Source organism: Phacochoerus africanus, chromosome 11, assembly GCF_016906955.1.
Source record: "Phacochoerus africanus isolate WHEZ1 chromosome 11, ROS_Pafr_v1, whole genome shotgun sequence".
NCBI classification, from domain to species: Eukaryota; Metazoa; Chordata; class Mammalia; order Artiodactyla; family Suidae; genus Phacochoerus; species Phacochoerus africanus.
The window spans coordinates 122052163-122071393 of NC_062554.1; the positions used below are offsets into that span (position 1 = coordinate 122052163).

At 45.4% G+C, this 19231-nt stretch overlaps 1 non-coding gene across 1 annotated transcript; it reads right to left on the reverse strand.

Moving 5' to 3' along the window:
* Positions 1 to 10092: 10092 nt before the first annotated feature.
* LOC125112307 (U6 spliceosomal RNA) lies at positions 10093 to 10199 on the reverse strand. The gene has a single exon (XR_007131101.1). It is a non-coding gene; the product is annotated as a U6 spliceosomal RNA (small nuclear RNA).
* Positions 10200 to 19231: the final 9032 nt, after the last annotated feature.

Consider the following 19231-nt stretch of genomic DNA (forward strand, 5'->3'; position numbering starts at 1 on the left):
CTAGGGGCACCGGGAAGTGGAAGGGAAGGGAAAGGGGTGTTTTCCAGGAGCCTGAGGGCGGCTCCCAGGCTGTGGAGCCAGGTGGGCTGATGAAGGCTCAGAGTCTTTTCAAGAGAGGTAGATAGGTCTGGATGGCTGGGTTGAGGTAGGAAGGACGTTGCTGGAACCTCTTTTCTCCCAGGGAAGCCATCTCTGGATTAGAATAGGCTGGAAAATTGCATTTCAAGAGCAGAAGAGAAATATGCTGCACATGCTTTGGGGAGGTGGGAGTCTCCCCAAATCTAAGCAAACAAAGCACTTACTACATGGCAGGCACTTGCCAAATGCTAACGCCTTTAATCCTCAGAACTACTCTACAACCTCATTTTACAGTTGAGGGCACTGAAGCATAGCTTCCCCTCTTAGTAAGTGGCATAATGGGGGTCCCACCCAGGCAGGCTGGCTCTTCCACAACCCAATCTCAGGGCTGGGATGGGCTTCAGACTCACTCCTTCCTTATAGAATGCACTGACAGGGAGGCATGCCTGGGCGTTCATGGACCTCTTGCTTCATGAATTCATTCACTCAGCCACTGTTGATGTAGGGCTTGCTGCTTGCCAAGCATTTGGGCTACAGTGGTCAGCAAAACCAGCCACAGTTCTTGTCCTTGTGGAGACCTTGTCCTTGTTGAGCTAGTTGGGGACACAGAGATTAACTGAATAATCACACTGATGGCACTTACTGAGATCAGTGTTCTAGAGAAAGCTCCCTCTTCCTCCTGGCGCCCCCCTCCATGTCCTCCCCCACCAGGCCCACCTGGCATATCAGCCCCTGTGTGTCTGCTAAGATGCCAGCTCAGAACTAAGGGCATAGATGGTGACTTAACTTAGTTGCCAACCGTTTGTGACTTAGAGGGCAGATCACATCCATTATCTTGTTTGACCTTATCCAGGATAAGCTGGTGCCATTCTCCTGGGGAGACAGGCTTTTTAGAAGGGGATGCTTCAATCCAGAAAAGCCTAGAAAAAGTCTTTGCTTTCCAACTTGGATGTGAATCTAGACGACTGTCACCTGATTTGCAGTGTTTACCAATTTCTGTGGTCTGTCTGTTAGTGGATTTCAAGGTACCAATATGATGTCACTGATTAAGGAGTTGGGAAGAGATGCACAAAATTGACTTTCATAGCCCATGTGAGGAAGTCTCAGCACACTAGTGACAGTGTCTCTTACTAGTTGTGTAAATCGAGGCAAGTGATTTAACCGTTATAACTTCAGTTTCCTCATCTGTAACATGGGCTAACAATACTGTTGGTACACATATTAAGTGACTTACTATTGTCCCTACCTGTCTCATTGAATCCTTACACTGTTCTTACTCATTTTGCTTACTTGGTTTCATGTCTATGTCTCCAATAAGCTATGAACTCCTTGAAAGTAGGGACCTTGTTACACTCATCTTTCTGTTGTTATTATGGCTTTATTGTTGTTGTTTTTGCCTTTAAAAAAAGTGAAGTATAATGGACTTACAATATTATATTAGTTTCTGTTGTACAATATAGCGATTTGACATTTTTTATACATTATAAAATAATCACCATAAGTCTAGTTATAATCTGTCATCATATAAAATTATTATAATATTCTTTACTGCATACCCTATGCTGTACATTACATCCCTGTGTTTTATTTATTTTTATAACTAGAAGTTGTATTACTTAATCCTTTTCACCTGCTTTGTCACCTCCCCAAACCCTCCCCTCTGGCAAGCACCAGTTTGTTCTCTGTCTCCATGAGTATGTTTCTGTTTTGTGATGTTTGTTCATGTATTTTGTTTTTTGGATTCCACATATAAGTGAAATCATATGGCATTTGTCTTCCTCTGACTTGTTTCGCTTAGCATAATTCCCTCTAGGTCACCCATGTTATTGCAAGTGGCCAGATTTTATTTTTTTTTATAGCTGATTATTATTCTTCTATATGTATGCACACACACACATACATACCACATTGTCTTTATCCATTCACATATTGATAGACACTTAGGTTGCTTCCATATCTTGGCTATTATAAACAATACTGCAATGAATTTTGAGGTACATATATCTTTTTGATATAGTGTTTTCATTTTCTATGGAAAAATACCCAGAAGTGGAATCTCTGAATCATATGGTAATTCTATTTTTAATTTTTTGAAGAATTTCCGTTCTGTTTTCCATCCTCACTGAACCAGTTTATAATCCTACCAACAGATGAGGGTTCCCTGTTCTCCACATTCTGTTACCTGTTATCTTTTTGATAATAGCAATTTTGACATGAGTGAAGTGATATCTCATGGTGGTTTTGATTTGTATTTCCCTAATTATTAGTGATGTTGAGCATCTTTTCATATACCTGTTGGCCATTTGTATGTCTTCTTTGGAAAAATGTCTATTCAGGTCCTCTGCCTGTTTTTGAATCAGATATTATTTTTTTATATTGAGTTGGGTGAGTTGTTTATATAGTTTGGATATCAACCGTTTATTGAATATATAATTTGCAAATGTCTTCTCCCATTCAGTAGGTTGCCTTTTCATCTTGTCGAGGTTGCAAAATGTTTAGTTTGATTAGGTGCCATTTGTTTATTTTTGCTGGATCAGGAGACAGATCCAAAAAAGTGTTGCTAATAAGACCAATGTCAAAGAGCATACTGCCTATGTTTTCTTCTAGGAGTCTTATGGTTTCAGGTCATACATTTAAGTCTGTAGCTCATTTTAAGTTTATTTTTGTATAAGGTGTATGAAAGCATTCTGGCTTCATTCTTTTGCGTGTAACTATCAAGTTTTCCCAATACCACTTTTTAGGAGACTGGCATGTCCCCATTGTATATTTTTGCCTGCTTTGTCACAGATTACTTGACCATATAAGCAAGGCTTTATTTATAGGCTCTCTTTTCTGTTCCACTGAGCTACATGTTTGTTTTTGTGCCAGTACCATACTGTTTTGATTACTGTAGCTCTAGTATAGTTTGAAACCAGGAGATATAATACCTCCAGCTTTTTTCTTCTTCCTCAAGATTGCTTTTCATATTCAGGATCTTTTGTAGCCCCATACAAATTTTAGGAGCATCTGTTCTGTTTCTATGAAAAATGCCTTTAGTATTTTGATAGGGATTGTGTTGAATCTGTAGATTGCTTTGTGTAGTAGGGAGATTTTAACAGTCTATGAGCATGGTATATTTTTCCACTTATTTGTGTTGTCTTCAATTTCTTTCATCAGTGTCTTATAGCTTTCAGAGAATGGGCCTTTTTCACTTTCTTCATTAGACTTATTTCTAGGTATTTTATTCTCTTTGATGCAGTTGTGAATGGGATTATTTTATTAATTTCTCTGTCAGGTAATTCATTATTAGTGGATAGAAATGTAATACATTTATATATATTAATTTTGTATCCTGAAAATTTATTGAATTAACCTGTGCTTACACACACACACACACACACACACACACACACACACATTTTTTTACAGCCACATGTGTGGCATATGAAAATTCCTGGACTAGGGGTTGAACCTGAGCTGCAGCTGAGGGCTATTCCATAGTCATGGCAACACTGGATCCAAGCCACATCTGTGACCTACACCACAGTTTACAGCATGGCTAGGGATTGAACCTGTATTCAGTATCACAGAGACAATACCATATCCTTAATCTATTGAGCCACAGTGGGTGCTCCTGCTAATATTTTTTTTTTGACAGATTATTTAGGGTTTTCTATATATACTATCATGTTATCTGCAGATAATAACAGTTTTACTTCTTCCTTTCCAATTTAGATGCCTTTTATTTCTTTTTCTTGTTTGATTGCTGTGTCTGGTACTTTTAATACTATGCTGAAAAAGTGGTGGTGGTGGGCATCCTTGTCTTGTTTCTGATCTTAGAGGAAAGCTTTCAGCTTTTCACAACTTAATATGAGGTTGGCTGTGGGTTTGTCTTATATGGCCTTTATTATTTATTATGTATGCCTTCTATACCTGCTCTGTTGAGAGTTCTTTTTTTTTTCTTTTTGCCATTTCTAGGGCCGCTCCTGCGGCATATGGGAGGTTCCCAGGTTAGGGGTCGAATCGGAGCTGTAGCTGCTGGCCTACGCCAGAGCCACAGCAACGCGGGATCCAAGCTGCGTCTGCAACCTACACCACAGCTCATGGCAACACCGGATCATTAACCCACTGAGCAAGGGAAGGGATCGAACCCGCAACCTCATGGTTCCTAGTCGGATTCGTTAACCACTGCGCCATGACGGAAACTCCCAAGAGTTCTTTTTTTAAAATCATAAATGAATGTTGAATTTTGTCAAATACTTTTTTTGCATCTATTGAAATAATCATAGGATTTATATCTTTCATTTTGTTAATGTGGTGTATCGTGTTGATTGATTTGCAGATACTGAACAATTCTTTCATCCCCGGAATAAATCCCACTTGATCATTATGTATGATTCTTTTAATTTATGTTGAATTCAGTTTGCTAATATTGTGTCGAGGATTTTTGCATCTATGTTCATCGGGGATATTGGGTTGTAATTTTCTTTTTTTTTAATATCAGGGTATTACTGGACTTGAGAATGAGTTTGGAAGCATGTCTTCCTCTTCAAATTTTTGGAATATTTTGATAAGAATAAGTATTAAATCTTCTTTAAATGTTTGGTAGTATTCCCCTGTGAAGCCATCTGGTCCTGGACTTCTGTTTGTTGGGGGTTTATTGATTACTGCTTCAATTTTTACTACCAGTAATATGTCTGTTCTAATTTTCTGTTTCTTCCTGAACCATTCTTGGAAGATTGTTTGTCTATGAATTTATATATTTCTTCTAGGTTGTCCATTTTTTTTGGACATGATTTGTTGGATTTTATGATTCTTCGTATTTTTATTTTATTGTATTGGTCTTAAATTCTCTTTCATTTCTGGTTATATTTATTTGGGTCCTCTCTCTTTTTTTCTAGATGATCTGGCTAAAGGTTTGTTTCTGTTTATCTTTTCAAAGAATCAGCTCTTAGTTTCATTGATCTTTTCTATTTTTTCAGTGTTTATTTATTTTTGCTCTGGTCTTTATTATTTCCTTCTTTCTGATGACTTTAGACTTTGTTTTTCTTCTTCTAATTTCTTCAGATGGTAGGTTAGATTGGTTTTTTGAGATTTTTCTTGCTTCTTAAGGTAGGCCTGTATCACTATGAACCTCAGTCTTGGAATTGCTTTTACTATGCCCCATAGATTTTAGAAAGCTGTGTTTCCATTTTCATTTGTCTCAAGGGATTTTTTGATTTCTCCTTTAATTTCTTTTTATTGCTTAGTAGCATGTTTTTAGTCTCCAGTGTTTGTGGGTTTTATTTTTTTTTCCAATTTTCTTCTTAGAGTTGCTTTCAGTTGATTGTCATTGAAAAAGTGCTTGATATGATTTTAGTCTTCTTAAACTTATTGAGACTTGTTTCATGGTCTAGCATGTGCTCTATCCCAGAGAATGTTCCATGTGTACTTTAAAAAAAAATGTATTCTTCAGATTTTGGGTAAAATGCTCTGTAAATATCTATTAAGTTCATCTTATCTAATGTGTCCTTTAATGCCAGTGTTACCTTATTGATTTTCTGTCTAGATGATCTGTCCACTGATGTAAGTGGGGAATTCAAGACCCCTACTGTTACTGTATTGTTGTCAATTTCTTTCTATTTATATTTGTTCCCACCCATGCCATCAAAGTGAAGGTGAAATGCCAAAAATGGGCTCTCCAGCATCTTTCACCTAGAGAGAGTTCCAGCAGTTCCTTGCCCATTTGACATATGTGCTAGGGTTAGTAAATGAATGTCCTTCACATGTAGTCTAGCTGTCCTTTAAATTGCTGTTTTTTGTTGTTTTTATTTATATTTATTTATTTACGTATTCTGCTTGAAATGGTGGGCAAGTCTGCACTCAAGCCCCTCAGAGATATCCCTCTGTGCTGCAGGTCACCATGTTGGGGGTGGGGTTTCCATCAGTACTGTGTCTCTGTCTCTATTACTCATACTATGGGTCCTTCTATTGTTTGTGTGTGTGTGTGTGTGTGTGTGTGTTCAGTCAGTCCTGTTTCTTCAGAAAGAATCGCTTTAAATATTGGTATAGATTTGGTCTGTCTGTGGGAGCAGGTGAGTACACCACCAATTTGAATCCCAAGTATCCACATTCATCTTTTTATCTGCAGCATCAACTACAGGGCCTGGTACATAGTAAGCTCAGTAAATGTGTCCCTTTCAAACTTAAAGGTATGGCCCTGTGAGAGCAGATCATGTCGTGAAGATGTTTTATGAATAACAGCCAATTCTAGAGAGGATCCATCCCTGGGGTTCATCTCTGGGCTCTTTGGATCTTTCTGTGATTCTGGGTGATCCACTCACTACTCAGCTTGGGCTTTTCCCTGTAAGCTTGGGGAGGATTGACCCACTGCCTCCTGTGTGGATCTTTCTTGTGTAGCCAGCTTTGTGGATCAGATTTTAGCTTTCCAGAGTCTGTGGATCATGTGCCATCTGAAAGATGATTGTTAGAAGGATCACCCTGAGCATCTCTCTTGGGCTGCCCAGACCTCCTTGTCTAGGTCTCTGGATTTGGAGGCGGGTGGGGACTGGAGGCTGGGGGCTGGAGGCTGGATCATAGCCATAAGGAGCTCTTTCCATGAAGCCCTCCTGGCTCCTCCCCAGCTCTCTCAACATTTATGGAACAGGGTAGAGAGAACACCAAGGCAATCACGTTGCTACCCCAAACCTAAGAATCATGCTTATACATGGGAAAAGGAGCCACTCTGGCCTTCTCCCCATGAAAAATCAAATCTATCATCAGTCACGCCCACTCTAGCTCTGTCGCAGCTGGAAAGCCTCCCTGTGAGCTTCCTCTGGTGTGAGCTGGACCCTCTCTGAATCTCCTGTGTTCCCTTACTCCTCGCTGTTGCCAGCAGTGCCCAGCTTGGCACTACCCACTGCTGCCCACGAGCCTGAAGCTCCCTTCCATCTCTGCTTCCCTTCTTGCTTTGTAGTTGCTACACTGTCTCCAGATGTATATTCCCAAGGTGAGGGGCTGGACAGCATGGTGATCAGGGAAAAGAGCCATAGGGAGATTGACCTCTACAGAAGGCTGCCATAACTACGCTCTTACTTTGGCTGCTGTGTACTTTTGCTCACCAGATCTAGCTGCTCTCCATACAGCAGCTCAGTGGAGCATGCAAATACTGTTCCCCAGGGTGGCCTCAGGGTATCTTGCATCTCCAGACCTAAAAGCTTTCTTCTAGGAATCCCATGGGAAGAGGGCCCCCACCTTCCCGCTTCTTTCTTCATTAGGACACTTGCCTGGTGGTTTTGAGGCCTCCTGCCCTTGGACAACATATCCCATTGGTTGACACAGTCCTATGGTGTCTGCAGTCACTGTTCATTGGCTGTGTCTTTTCCTCCCCATGCTCATCACCACTGACTTCCCTCATCAGTTCACAGCTGGACTCCTAGCTGGGCTTCTTCTCTCTTCCTTCCTTTTCCTCTACATTCAGGTACATTCTCCAATGTAAGTCTGTTCATGTATTCATTCTTTCAAATGTACATCACACCTCAGCTCTGTGCCAGGTACTATTCCAGGCACTAGGGGATATGGCCATGAACAAGACAGGTCTCTTGTATCCTTGAGCAGCTCTGTCCTTTGCCTCCAAAGGCTTTCCAGGGCCCATGGAATGAAGTGCATATCCCTCAGTTTGGCATCTGGAGTGCTTTAGTATCAGCCCCAGACTATTTTTGCAACTCCTTGATTTCCATCTCTTGCCTGTGCACTCAGCTTCAGCCTTGCTAGACCACTTTGCTTTCTCCAAATACACCTTGCAGTTTCTTTGTTCTGGAAAGCCCTCTTTTGCCTTCTCCATTGGCTTCTTGACCTGCAGCTCCAAAGTAACAGCTTTGCACTATGCCTCTCATGTGGTTGGTGCTTCCTGAAAATCATGGCATCAAATGGGATCCATCAATTGGGAAAGCCAAAATAGATGCTTTATTTGCAAAACTGAGCAGATAGACCTTGAATTCAACCTTCTCAAACCACCTGAAGTTCTGGAATAAAGTCGTCACTTCCTTTGTCCATGATTTATTTTCAGTAGGATACTGTTCACTAGAGATTGTCTTGGTGAGTCCTGCATAAGTGGTTTTTGGTTGTGTTATTAGAAGCTAATTCTGCGAAATCCTAAACCTCACAAAGGATTTAAAGTCCATTCATGAAAAGTATGAAGTATGAGATGAATTCCATAATTTTTTTTTTTGTCTTTTTGCTATTTCTTTGGGGCCGCTCCCGCGGCATATGGAGGTTCCCAGGCTAGAGGTCAAATCGGAGCTGTAGCCACTGGCCTACGCCAGAGCCACAGCAACGCGGGATCCAAGCTGCGTCTGCAACCTACACCACAGCTCACGGCAACGCCAGATCGTTAACCCACTGAGCAAGGGCAGGGACCGAACCCGCAACCTCATGGTTCCTAGTCGGATTCGTTAACCACTGCGCCATGACGGGAACTCCGAATTCCATAATTTAAAAGAAAATTGGTGATACGTCCTCTACCTATTTTTTGTTTGTTTGTTTGTTTTTTAAGGGCCACACCGTGGTATATGGAAGTTCCCAGACTAGGGGTTGAATTGGAGCTTCAGCTGCTGGCCACAGCAACTTAGGACCCAACCTGAGGGTCTGCAACCTACACGGAAGCTCATGGCAATGTCAGATTCTTAACCCACTGAGCGGAGGCAGGGATTGAACCCACATCCTTATGGATACTAGTTGGGTTCATTACTGCTGAGCTGAAACGAGAATTCCTCTCTTTTACCTACTAATTCCAATGAAAAACAGAGAAAATAATAAAAAAAACTATTAATGAAAGACAGGAACCATATAAAAAGTGAAGGAGGAAGAAAAAAATATTGGAAATGTCCCACTTTACCAGCTGATCTCAGATGCCCAAGGTTGAATACCAGCTCATTGGTGCTTGACTTTGGGCCCATTACTTACACTTTATAGTTATTCTGAGATCCAAATGAGACAATTCGCATAAACCAGCTTAGAAAAGTGCCCATGTGGTGAGTGTTCAGTCAGCATTGGTGAGACACAAACCACGCTCTTCATAGCAGCTTGGGCTCACTCTTCACTACACGCCCACAATCCCTTGTCTTCCATCTGACATCCAAAGGCTCTGAAAGCGTAAGGCTCTTCTATTTTTTTGGTAAGAAACTAATTGGGTAGCAAAACCTGAACTGAGCTGATGCTGACTTGCTTCTAGTGTTTATATATCCCACTAAATCTAAATGTTTGGTTCACATATACAGTTCTCTGCAGAACTGTCAGGATACCTGACTATGAGGTGCCAGCCCAGACCTCCAGGGGGGAGTCCTACAGTAAATTAGTGGCCCTCTAGTATCTCTCAAAACTCTGGACATTCTAAATTCTGAAATGCATCTGCTCCAGGGACTTTTAATATGGGGTTCCAGACCTGTTTTAGGAATTTCTAGAGAAGAAATAAACTCATTGAGTTCTGAGATGGGTTTATCATAGTCTTTGAATAAGGAGTCTTGAGTAATATGATAATAACATCCATTCACCCAACAAATGTTTATAGCAGTTTGAGCATAAGCAGATCCATCTTTTTTTCCAACCACTATGGAGTTTCTCCGAACTCCTGTGATAGCAAATTGTACAAATAGGTATAGGTCTCTGAGGAAGCAAGTTCTCTGCCTTGTTTCATCACCTTTAAAAAGTTATCTAAAAAGTTATAGTTGAAAAATACAGATCTTTCATAAAATCTAGATCTTAACCACAAGTGGGGATCATTTGGCTAGACTTGGCTCAAAATGTTCTTGTAGTTCCATGAACTGAATAAAACTGTGAATATCTAAAGTGATGCTATTGACGTGAATACAGAGTAAATATCATCTCCCTCACTGGGCTTCTGTTTCCTCCTATAAAATGGGGGTGACAATGGCAACATTTATTAAGTGCTTGCTAGGTGCTGGGCAAAGTTGCAAATGCTTTACACATTATTATTATTACTATTTTTTTGTCTTTTTGCCATTTCTTGGGCCGCTCCTGCGGCATATGGAGGTTCCCAAAAATATGGAACACTTCACGAATTTGCGTGTCATCCTTGCGCAGGGGCCGTGCGAATCTTCTCTGTATCGTTCCAATTTTAGTATATGTGCTGCCGAAGCGAGCACTACACATTATTTTATGTACCTCATTTAATTCTCACAACAACCTTATGTTATAATATCCCCATTTTGCAGCCAAGAAAACAGAGGCAGAGAGAGGTTAAATAACTAGCCCGAGATGTCCAGCCAGCAAATGGTGGGTTCTGAGATTTGAATCTGGGCAGTCTGGTTCTAGAGCACAGATCCTAGATAAGTAAATATATGGCTGTTGGCTAGAGACAGGTGTCTGGAGAAAAACAAGGGACAGGAAAGGAATGTTGGGGGAGGGTTGTATGATTTTAAGTGGAGTGGCAAGGGTCTCGCTGAGAGGCAATATTAAAACGAAAGTCAGAAGGAGGTAAGAGAATGAGCCTTGCGGATGTTTAGACACAGAGTGGATTAGACAGAGGGAATGGCAAGTGCAAAGGCCTTGTGGTGGGAGGTGGGGGAGGGGACCAGTAGGACCACAGCGGAGGGTAAAAGGGAGACTGACTGGGGATGACACAGAGAGAGGAGGGTCATGCAGGACCTCGTGCATCACTTCAAAGCCTTTGTTTCTATCTTGAGAGATGGGAAGCTGTTGGACCATTTCTCGCAGAGAAGTGACTCAAGGTTTTATACGATCACTTTCCCTGAGATGTTGAAGAGAGACTGAAATAGTGTTTGGCCCCAGCTGTGGGAGGGTGGTGAGATGGTTCCCAGGAGTAAGACAGGATGCCTTCAAGTCAGATGTGAGCGTGGGGACTTGCCCATTTCTGAGCCTGGCTGATGAGATGGGCTGCCAACAGTGGGTACCTGGGGAGGAAGGTCGACTGAGGAGACAGTGAGATAAACTCACAGGCGCCCTGTGACGAAGAGAAAAGAAGAAAACTGCAGCATGCGTGATGCAATTGCATCTGTGGAAAATTGCACATGTGTGTAAGTAAGAAATGAGAGCTGTGTGAAAACTACCGTCAAAAGCCGGCAGTGGTTAATTCCCTTTCCAAAGTGACTAAATATAAACTTTTCAGAAAATGTGTAAATTCAGGGGCTTTTAAATTGCTTAAGATTATCTCCTCTTTTCTGGATTCTCTTTCTTCTTCCCATCCTCTGTATCACCGACATATTTTTCATTTTTATTTTGATCAAGTGGAAATTACTCCAAAGGTCTATAGTTTAGAATTTAACACTACTTTATATCCTGTAAGAGGCATCCTAATCCTATAGCCTCAATAGCCCTTTAGTTTCTGGTTTAGCATACTGTTTAACTTTCCACTTAATATTTAGCAATAACATGAATGGCAATTTGCTCATTTGAAAAAGCCGTGTAATGTCATTACCATAAAGATGTGTACTATTGAAGACAATCTACTTAAGAAAAAAAAAAAAAAGGCTGGCAGTGGTAATGTCTGGGTGGCAAGTGGTCCTGCTTTTTTCCCCCAACACATTTCTGTATCGTTTAATTTTTTTTTTTACAATAAGCAGGTATTATTTATATAACCATGAAAAAAAATCTGATACAGCTATTTTCATCCTAGAAGAATAAAAGAGAATCAGTGTGATTACTGGAGCTTCTGTGGTTTGTTCTGCTAGTACATTTTATGACTCAGGCCCTCAAAAACAGGCTGTAACTCATCAAATGGGGACAGTGATGATGTCTTCTTCAGTTGGTCACCTGGCAAAATCCACATCGGAACCTGCGGTTACTTCGCCCCAGCAGCATTTGTGCCTGTCCGTTCTGGGTTCAGACATTTCCTCCCTGTGCTGCAAGTGAACTAACAGCTCATCTGCACCATTGCAAGTCCATTACTATCAAGCTGTGCGATGCTACATAATGGACATAAACTAGAGATTTAGGGCCAAACTTTACTAGGTGCCCAGTGGAAAGCAAGAAAGCGACCGAGAAGGAAAAAGCACCACCCAGGAGGAACATGCTGGGTCTCAGAGAAACGCTTGGCCCCTCATTCACAGCCCCTTTCAAGGAAAAAGTTTAAAGGTTCTTCCAAAGGCAGAGCTGGGGAGGAGGCGGGGGTGGGGAGGGGCGCCTAGGCCTGCCTGACGCTGCCTCCTGCAGAATCACCTCAGATGAATAATGAACCCCCAAGCAGCTGAGGAGCCGCTCTTCAGCCCGCAGAGATTTCATGAAAATTTAAAGACCCGAGCTGAGGCAGGCACTGCATGTTGTCTTAGCCGTGTTGGACATCTTTGAAAGCCCACAGTCTCAGAGTCTTCCAGGGAGGCCCCTGTGACATCGGCATGGGTTTCCTGGACCCCTGAGCCTTTCGGGCCCCCTTCCCTGGGGGACTCTGCACGGTGAAAGGAGGCCAGAGCCCAAAGGTGAGGGTGCCCGGTCCTTCTGCTAATACCTGTGGGTCAGTTCCAGGTGTCCCCACAGCAGCCACCACATCACGGGTTACCATGGCAACACCCACCCCTCCCGGGGCCAGGGCAGAGGGAGGGCTAACAGGAGAGGATTTCTTGAGCTGCCTTTCCAGACGGATGGGGGCTAAAAATACCCCCACAGTTGGCACTCGAGTGGAGTCTCTGCCTTGGGTGTCTCGCTCCCCTGCGTGTTCTGGTCCTCCAGGTGGAGGGCAGGCACTGGAGAAAACTCGGGATGACCTTGACAGCCCTGTGTGGAGGCAGGCCGTGTTGGGGCTGGTGTGAGGAGAGGGGGGCGCCGCTGCTGTAATGGCAGACACAGGGCCTGCCTTCTTCGCCCAAGAAGTCTTTAGGTTGGTCACCCCTGGGCAGCCTCCCTGGAAAAAGCAAACCACTGGTGGCTCTGGAGGGCGCTGGAGAGGTACGAGTGCTGTGTGGCCGCTGCTCCCCGGGAGGCCGCCCGGGGTGGAAGAGGCCCTTCTGGGTCACTGCTGGGCCTGGGTCCCGGCCCGCCCAGGGTTTGCTGACCTTGAGGTTTTCCTCTCTTTCATTTGGTGTGGCAGGGACATGCCTGGAAGCAGAGACGTGAACTCTAGGGCATGCTTCTGATGGCAGCGCTGGTCTGGGTGCTGCATGTGGTGAAAGGGGAGGCTTACCTAGGCCTACACGGTGAACAAGGACCTCTGCGTCCTGTAGGAGGTGGTGTGGAGACTCGAGGCTGTGACTGAAGGGCCACACACCTGGTGATGGGCCACACCCCCTCAGGGCTCAATAGGCATCTGTTGGGCTCTCAGACGGTCCACCCAGCTCACCCAGAGGCCACCCTGACGGCCTCTAGATTGGTGCTCCTCAAACCTACATGCCAAAGAACCCCCATGGTGCTTGTTAAAATGCAGGTTCTGGAGTTTCTTGGTGGTTCAGTGGGTTAAGGATCTGGCATCTTCACTGCAGTGGCTCAGGCCGCTGCTGTGGTATGGGTTTGATCCCTGGCCATGGAACTTTCACATGTTGTGGGCATGGCCAAAGTAAAATAAAATGCAGATTCCGACTCTTTGGGGCTGCGTGGGGCCTGAGACTGTGCATTTCTAACCAGCTCCTGGAAGGCTCAAGGGCAAATGGTTTGCAAACATGGAGGTAAATAAAAATCCCCGAGGCAACATTTGAAAACTCCAGATTCCTGGGCTCCATCTGCAGCCCCCTGAATCCGAGTCAGCATAGGGCTACCTGTCACAAAAGCTGAAGTGTGATTAGCCTTCAGCCAGGCCCTGGGAGAAGTGCTCCTCCAAACCAGTGCGGTTCCAACATTACTCTGTTTAGTTAGGATTCACTCTGCACAAAGCTGGCCTCCCATAGTTCACTCCTCAGCAAATATTTACTGGCTCTTCTGTGTTTCCTTAAGAGTCTCTTCTTCCTCTTCTGGCTGGACAGATAGGCGACAGATGACAGACTCTGCTTCATGCCTCTGAGGCTGCGGAACTGAATCAGAGAACTCTCCAGTGGCTTAGGTTCAGTGGGCTGGTTTCCTTACATGGTTACAGAGCAACTAATGTGTTCTTAATGAGCTGCCATTTACTTATGCAAATAGCAGGCTCTAGATGCCAGGGGGATTGGGGCCCAGCAGCCGGGCATGCCTCTGCACGTTGCGCTTTAATGCACGAGCTGCTGTCCTTTCGGAGCTAACCCTGTTTTTCATCTTTCATAGCTGCTGTGCAGCCAGTGTTTGTGTGTGCATGCATAAGTGTGTATGTGTGTCTGGGGGTCTCTTCAGGCCACCTTGGCATAAACGCATCTATGCCAGCCCGAGGTCCTGTGGAAGTCACAGGCCTCTCCCTGCCCGCGTCTGTTTTGTGCCTGGCCTCCCCAGAGCCCTGGGCACACCAGTCAGGGTGGGAGGCCAGCGCTGTGGAACTACATGCTTTAATGGGCTTGCTGGATCCAGGCAGTGCTATAAATTTCATTTCTGGTCTTTGTGAAAAACTTTTAGCAAAGGTTCCCTTGCATCTTGTCAGAGAAAAAAAAAAAGGGAGTGTCTTCATTTCTCTGCTGCTCTCCGGAGAAGCTTCTCCCATCACCCAAAGGAAGACACTGCTCAGACTGTGAGGGTGTGGGGTCTCTGAGCGAGCGGGTCTGGCTCTGGCACCCTTCTTTTTTTGGCACAGAGGAGCACCTTGCTGGGGCTGCTGGCGTTCAGCGCCGTCCCGGGCACTGTCCAAACAGAATGGAGAAGGCCTCTCTTCTTATTTTCCAGCACTTTCAGAACATGTTTGGGAAAGCAGAAATCTGTCCAAACAGGCATGGCATTCTTGAGAGAGTCAGAGACATGCTTCTGATGTGCTTCTAGGCCTGTCTGCTCTGGCATCTCATTAGTGCTGTTTTGCTGCCACTCTCCTTCTGCAGTCACTGGCTGTAGCTGCTGGGTGTCTCTGAAACTCACTGCAGAGGACAGCGCCCCTTATCCAGCCAGCTCGCCCCTCAACCCAGTGGGAAACGCTGGCTGCTGGAGCGTGACTGTGCTCCTAGGGGAGGTTCCCCTACGGATGCCTCACACAATACCTGTTCTGTCCCCAGCATCCTGTATCTCCCAGGCCCGACCTATCATCCCTTTCTCTCTCTCTGTGGCTGGGGACCTCTTTACTGTGAATCCAGGGAACTTCTTGCTGGGAACCCAGCCTGGCAGGAAGCATGGACCCCACCGCAGCTGAAAAATGAGGACATTTTTTAAAATCTGTGCTCATGCCCTCTAGCCCCAGGGTCAGTCCCGTCATGAGGGGTGTGTGTCATGAGCGGGGTGAACTGATGCCTGTCTCTCTAGGGAGCAAAGGTCAAGGCATGGCAGATGGCAGGGCCCGCAGCAGAGATGGGCAGGGGTGGGTGGGGGTGGGGGCGGGGCTCTCATCCCTGACTCCCACTTACGACACAGATCACCTTGCCTCGTCGTGGTCTCAGTTTCTTTCTCTGCAAAATGGGAGATTGGTCTGAACTTCTGTGGCCTCTGTGAATTCAAAAAGGCCAAAAAAAAAAAAAAAAGAACAAATGATTAAACCATGTGGACTAACATTTCAAAGTTAGAGGTTTCATACACAAATATGGTTTTTTTTCCTTCTCTGGAAAAATTGGCATATTTGGCAACATCACTGCCTCTTGGCAGCACGTGGCTGGAGCTGAGGAATTGCTGCCCCTGTTTGCCGGCTGGGCTCTGCAGTGGGGTCCACTTTGGGGCCCTCTTCTGATGCCAGGCCGGCCCACTTTATCGCTTTATGTACTTGGTCCTCTAGGCACCAGTTTGATCTCTTAGGCCCGCCCTAGCATCTTACCAGAGTGGCTTAGAACAACAGAGATTATTCCCTGAACTCGAGCCTGAATTCAAGATGCTGGTCAGGCCCCCTCCCTCTGATAGCCCTAAGGGAGAAGCTTTCCTTCCTCTTGCTGGATTCTGATGGTTTCCGGGAATCCTTGGTGCTCCTTGACTTGTAGATGCATCACTTCCGTCTCTGCCTCTGGTGTCATGTTGTCACATGGCTTTCTCCATGTGTGTCCACGTGTTTCTTAAAAAGGGTACTAGTCACTGGATTCGAGCCCACCCTAATCTAGTGCGGCTGCAGCTTAACTTAAAAACACCTGCAACGACCTTATTTCCAAATAAGGTCATATCCTGAGGGTGCTGAGGGACATGAATTTGCAGAGGACCCTACCCAACCCAGTGTAGCACAGATGGGCAACCCTGGCCCAGTGGCTTCACACCTCTGACTTGCTGTCCTCCCGACTTCTGCCCTCAAGTTTCTTCCTCTCGGTGGCATTTCACTTCTCCTTCTGCTCTCTGGATGTAGAGAGAAGGCACCACAGTTTTCTTGTCTTGGTTTGGCCACTTGAAGGGCCCCCTTGGGGACAGTCGTTGTTCTTGTGGGTGTTTTGTTTCCACGTGTCACTGCAGGACACAGATTCTGCCTTAGGCTGTGGCAGGCGTATGCTGAGTACCAGATGCACTTTTTCTTCTAGGTCCCATGCAGCCCTCAGTGGCGCTGTCTCTGCGTAACCCTGTCCCTGACTCAGCCCGGAGGTTAACTGTCCTTCTTCTGGGCACCCATAGCCCCTTGGACATACCTTTATTCCGTAATGGAGAAGAGCATCTGACTCCATGTTGGATCTGTTTTTTTCCATCTTTCTTTTTTTTCACTTTTTTGACCACACCCACAGCATATGGAAGTTCCCAGGCCAGGGACCTGCACCATAACTGTGACAATGCCAGATCCTTTAACCCATTTTACCACCCTGCTGTGCCACAGTGGGGACTCCTGGATCTGCTTCTTTAACTTTGACCTTTGTATTCTATGGCTTTTGCTACAAGTTAATCACTAAAGGGAGGTTGCCTATAGCTTGAAGTATACATGATAGCCCATCTCCAGGGAACCCCACCTCCCATGCCTGAGCACTAAGCTAAAATACCTTTGCTTAGCTCACAGGAAGCATCCTGACCAGGCCTACCCATGAATGGCTGCAGAAAAGAAGAAATTAACACATCTCTTCTGGAGTATGGCTGGAACCCCTAAATATGTACAACAACTTACCTCCTGTTTTATTTTACCTCCTCACTCCCCTTCTCTGTTCTGTAGAAGAAACTAGTATCCAAACCCAGGCAAGATAGTCCTTTGGGACCCTAGGCTACCACCTTCTCGGTCGGATGGCTTTCTGAATGAAGCCGCTATTCCTTCCCCCATCAACTTGTCTCTCTTTTTGTTGGCCTGTCCTGTGCTGAATAGTATGACCTTCAACTTGGTAACAATTCTAACACTTAATGACTCAATTGCAATGAAGTGTTTATAGACCTATTTCTTCTCCAGACTCAGAGCTCCATAAGGCCAAAGACCATGCTTTTCATCCAGATGTTCAGCCGGGAACCTGGTCAGCCCTTAGTAAATGTTTCATGAGCAGATGATGCTTTTACCTAGATGTACCAACTCTACAACTAGGGCGGGGTTGCCTCCCTGCCTGCCCCCTCCATGCCACTGGAAGCCCAAAGCTGCAGTTTCACCTGGATGCAGATGAATGCTCCATCTTCTGACTCAGCCTTGACTGGGTGGGAAAATTGAGAAGAGATAGAGATCCCGGCCCTCCCTTGCTGGCCATTCTCACCCCTCGGCCTGAGGTGTATGTTTTGGAGTTTCCTTCCCCACAACCATCAGTCTTGTTCAATAGAAACATTCGCTTAGTTTCAGAAGGCATAGTCCCCAGCTCTTTCTCCAGGGGGTGGATGAGGCCCATGGTCTGCTGGATCCTGGCAGATTTCATGTCCTTGGTCAAGGGCCTCCATCCCAATGAGACTCAGTTTCTCCATCTGCTGTGTCTGTGCTTCAGTCATAAAATTTTTCCTGGTAAGCATCCACTGAGTTTTTATCATGTGCCAGGCGTTAGGCCTGTTGGCTTAGGAGTAAAGTAGTGAATGAATGAACACAGGCCATGGTCATGGAGTAGGGTTTGATTTCAATTGTGGTAGGTGCCGTAAAAGCTACACAGGTGGTCCTCTGACCGTGTCTGTCAGGAGGATGCGAGGCCCTGGGGAGGCCAGCTTCCTTGGAATGTGGCCTTTGAGCCGTGCTTTGAAGGATACTAGGAATCTCGTTGATAGAGGTAGGCAGGGACAGAGAATGGCGGAAGCAGGACACAGGAAGACCTTGAGGCGGGAGAGAGTGTAGTGTTGACAAGGAGCAGAGAGAAGGCGCGTGTGTTTGGAGGTTGGAGAGTGAAGGAGGAAGTGGCCCGGAGAGGCCGGCAAGAGGCAGGCTGGGGCCAAGCTGGGCCTTGATGCCCATCTTGGTGCAGCGGGAGCTGTGGAAACATTTCAGGCAGGAGAGTGACATGTGTCAGTTTGCATTTTCAGGGGCTCCCTCTGGCTGCAGTGTGGGGGACAGACTGGAGGGAGCAAGAGGGAAAATGAGGAGAGTGGCAAGAAACTGCCGGAGTTGTCGCAAGCAGAACCCGATGGTGGCTTGGATGGAGGTGGAAGGAGTGAGGGGCCAAAGGTGGATGTGGGCAGTGGTAAGGGGATCAGACGGACTCGCCAGGGGATTAGATTTGGGGGGGGGTAAGGGGGGGGGTGTCATGGTTGACTTGAGGTCTCTGGTTTATAAAATCGGGCGGTGGCTTCTGTCAGGGTGAAGATCAACAGGCGGGAACCAGGCTTTGGGGAGAATATTGCGAGTTCACTTTGGGTCATGACTGCATTTATTTCCTGGGACGAAAACGGGAAGCGCCTTGTTCCTGAAAAACCTCAGGCTCTTTAGAGAAGCACCTGTGGTTAGATTCAGAGATGCACCACTCTGTCCCCCTACGTCGTATCCACTGGGACCCTTGTAGGAAGTAATTACTGAAAACGTGCTTATTGGGGGACTAATTGATCTGGAGGGGAGCAGTTGGTGCTACATGGGCAGTTTTTTTTTTTTTTTTTAAAAAGATGCTTTCACATCCTGAAAGAATTAAATGTCCTCTTCACAGGGAGCCACTCCCTCAGTCCTTATTCCAACCACACATGGGCAGGAAGTGGTGGACCTAGGAGCTGGGCTTCAGGCACCCATGTGCTCTGTGACCTTGGGAAGTTTTTTGAGCCTCTCATTTCCATGGCCAGGATCAGAGAAGATGGCATGGCTGAAAGGGCTTTAGAAAGTTAACTGTTACGTGGTGTGTTTTATCGCTGTCACTGGGGC